We start from the raw sequence: 3,935 nt of genomic DNA, 5'->3' as shown, positions 1-3,935 counted from the left end.
GTTCATCCAGGGAAGGAGGCAGCACAGTTCGATCGGCTTCAGTTAGCAGCGGTAGCGAAGGAATCACTCGGGTTCAGTTAACAGTAAGGGATCGATCGATCGCTCGGATTTAGTAACGCGTAGCCTGCAGTGCAATCGCTCGGGTTCAGTTAGAGCTCAATGCCTCGCTCGGGTTCAGTTAGAGCACAACGCCTCGCACACACGTGTATACGTATGAGAGAAACGCGCATCGCTCGGCCCACGACCACCCACCGTAACCGGGAACTCCCTCGATATTTTCCTCGCCCTCGCTTCTACCATAATTTTTTCTGTCATGGACGGCCCAAATAATGTCATGCAACTGCGCCTCCGGCCTGTCCGAAAAGCCCATTTTCTGTCATGGAGTTTTGTCATAGAAGTAGGACCACACCACATCTATAATGATACCGGGTTTTGTCACAATTATCGTCATAGAAGTGTCATAAGCATGATAGAATTTTTTTTGTTTGGCCCAAAATGTCACGGATGTGTCTTTTTTTTGTAGTGGACCCCCGTGCCTACGGGGTCTAAGCCCCCGTGTGCACGGGGTACACCGGAACTTTCTGCCTTGATTTGTTCAACTCCTCTGCCACCGGAACTTTCCCAAGGAAGAGTGAACTTGGGGATAAAATCCGCGTCCTCGCCTCACTTGTGGTTAATCCTTTCCCTCATTTTACTTTGCCTTTATGCTCGTTGGCTTGCTAATTAGATTGTTGCCTAGCATATTTTGCTTTAAGCTTGCTTGTCATATATGCTATGTTCACCTAGTTGCATATCTAGTGAACCCTATTTATCCGCTAAATCTTAAAATTGACAAAAAAGATTAAAATTGGCAGTCTTCTATTCACCCACCCCCCTCCTCTAGTCGGCCGTATCGATCCTTTTAGCAGCGACAACGACCGACACGAGCAGGGGGCGGTGGGCTACGGTTTTCTGTGTGCGTGGTAATGGCAGTCAATGCAATGGACTAACTGGGCGACGCGGGCATGAACCGCTCGATTTTACCATGCGCACAAATGTGAATCGACTGCCACGTTATTTCATGAACGACCGTCGTCAGCATCGCTATAGGGACAAAAATGTATCGAGCGAACGAGCCGCTTCGCCCTGCTTCACTCGGGCCCAAACAACCCGGTCCGACCTGGTCGTTAATGGAGGGCCATCTAGCCTGTCGTCAGTTCGCGGTTTGCCATGTCAAAACAAGTTTATTTTTTAGCTCAGGCTTAGTTTGGCAGCACTGTTTTTTAAAAACCATAGTAATCCAAAATCTCAGTTTTTAAATGCATGGGCAATGAATACTTCGGTTTCTAAAAATCATAGTATTCCTCAGTTTTCACAAAAGCACCAATGAGTTTGGCAAGTCATGGTTTGACTCGCTGTGCATGTACGTGCGCCTATATGCGCTTAGAATTGATTGTGTAGCCAGCTTTAACCTGCTGCGTACGAGTGCTCCAACGACCAATCGTTATACTCCACGAGCAAGTTTGTTTGAATCCCGCGATTACTCGTGTATTTAGCAGCCAGTGATCGGATAGAAGCTTGCAAGATCGCCAGAAGAACGTAATTAACATGCGCGTCGTCTCCGTAGACAAACTAACAACCAAACCTGAAACTCCTAATAATCAGGAGCACTCTATTGAAAAGACAATAGATAGAGGAATTGGAGGCGGCAATCGCATTTGATCATCTTTGGACGTAGACGAGCAGGCAACGAATTCTCTCAGTTCAGTTTAGAAAAAAGAGGTCCCGACCTCTTTTTTAGATACCGTCAAAAAACCACAGTATGGCAGATATCTTGGTATCTGAAACTACATTATTTATTTTATCCAAACACCTCAAAGTATTTAATACCAAAGTTTTTTTCAAAAACCACAGTATTTTCAAAAAACTGCAAAAATACTTTACATCCAAACGCACCCTCAGTGTTTTTCCTACTGTCAAATTTTGATACGGTGCAAAGTGCACCAATTTGAAAAGTGGTGGTTTTGTACTAATTGAGACACAAATGTGGTGGTTCTGTGGATTTAACTCGCGCACGGAGCTATTGCGATTTCCTGTTTTCTATTATTTGGCAATGGCTTCACAATCTAGGGACCTAGTGCCAAAGCCCCAAAAATGAATTTGGCATACATTGCGCCTGCCCTAAGGGCCTCGTTGGGCAACAACTTCCTATCTAAAAAAGCATAAATTAACTGTAAATGATTTTCAGTAGCAGCACTAACCGTACAAGTTCACAGGGTGAAACAAGAGGACATGCAAATCAACGATTTCTTTATTATTCATCAGGATTTGGCATTGGCGCATGGAGCTATCCTGATTCCCTGTTTTTTTATTTGGCAATGACTTCACAATGTAGGGAACTAGTGCCAAGGCCCAAATAACGAATTTGGCATACAGTGTGGTGTCCTAAAGGCCTCATTCTAAAGTCAAGCAACAACTTTCTATCTAAAAAAGCATAAACAAACTGTAAATACTTTTCATTAGCAGCACTAACAGTACAAGTTCATAGAGTATTCGATTCCTTTTTTTTGGCAATGGCTTCACAATGTTAGGAACTAGTGCAAAAATGAATTTGACATATATTGTGGGCGCGCTAAGGGCCTCATTCTAAAGTCGAGCGATAACTTCCTATCTAAAAATTGTATCTTTTATTTGGCAATGGCTTCACAATGTTAGAAACTAGTGCCAAAGCCCAAAAAATGAATCTGAAATACATTGTGGGTGCCCTAAGGGCCTCATTCTAAAATCGAACGACAGCTTCCTATCTAAAAAGAGCATTCATTAGCAGCACTAAAAGTACGAGTCCATGGGGCGAAACAGTGCCAAAAAGAAAGTGAAAAAGATGGAAGTCATGCGAAAAACAAGAGATAAAGTATAGAATGAGGCCCTTAGGGCACCCACAATGGCATATATTTGGCAATGGCTTCACAATGTTAGAAACTAGTGCCAAAGCCCAAAAAATAAATCTGAAATACATTGTGGGTGCCCTAAGAGCCTCATTCTAAAATCGAACGACAACTTCCTATCTAAAAAGAGCATCCATTAGCAGCACTAAAAGTACGAGTCCATGGGGCGAAACAGTGCCAAAAAGAAAGTGAAAAAGATGGAAGTCATGTGAAAAACAAGAGATAAAGTATAGAAATAAGGTCCTACCGGGATTCGAACCCAGGTCGCCAGATTCAAAGTCTGGAGTGCTAACCACTACACCATAGAACCTGCTTGATTAGTTGGAATTTTTAGCGTATTAGTACGGAATGTTCATCAGAAGTATTGGTTGCACACGCCCAAGCATCCTTGCACTAAGCTGATTATGGCTCTAACTTACCGACAAAAACAAATACTGATCTTCTGTTTGCTTCTTGTTCTTAATAATTTGTCTTCTATATTCTAGAGTATATGAATTTTTTTTGTCTCACACTATTTTCTTGTGAAAAAACTTCCGATCTATTTTTCATCAATCACGACAGTACAACAAATATCACAAGTAACAAAAATTACATCAAGATCTCTCTGAAATTTTTTAAAGAGAAAGGAAACTGAAAATATAAAATTATGAAAATAGATAAAGCCAGCTGTGATTCATGATTGGAATTCTTCTTTATCAGTTCTCTTACTTCACTCTCAATACTCTGCCTTAGGATGTTTGACCGTCACTTGTATGATTCTTCTAATATGGTAGAGCCATGCAACTGGAAATTAGTACTTTTGAGTGATGGGTCCTGTATAAATCAACACATGAATCACGGAAGATCAAAATCGATCATTGCAGAAGGAGTACCATCTGGTGTTATGATTAGTGGATGTTGCTATCGCGGCCGCTCCAATCTCTCAAGTCACGCAATATGCAAACTAGACTGATTACTCGTGCACTTGCACGGCTAGGTTCTGCGTACCATACGGACAAGGACATGCATAGA

General features: G+C 42.1%; 1 non-coding gene across 1 annotated transcript; it reads right to left on the bottom strand.

Annotated features, from left to right (window-relative positions):
• Positions 1 to 3,162: 3,162 nt before the first annotated feature.
• On the bottom strand, positions 3,163 to 3,234 carry TRNAQ-UUG (transfer RNA glutamine (anticodon UUG)). Its single transcript has one exon. It is a non-coding gene; the product is annotated as a tRNA-Gln (tRNA).
• Between the last annotated feature and the right edge of the window lie 701 nt (positions 3,235 to 3,935).

This window comes from Triticum aestivum, chromosome 7A, assembly GCF_018294505.1.
Source record: "Triticum aestivum cultivar Chinese Spring chromosome 7A, IWGSC CS RefSeq v2.1, whole genome shotgun sequence".
Classification (NCBI taxonomy): Eukaryota; Viridiplantae; Streptophyta; class Magnoliopsida; order Poales; family Poaceae; genus Triticum; species Triticum aestivum.
The sequence above is the reverse complement of the archived record's forward strand: the minus strand, read 5'-3'. Positions and strand labels throughout refer to the sequence as shown.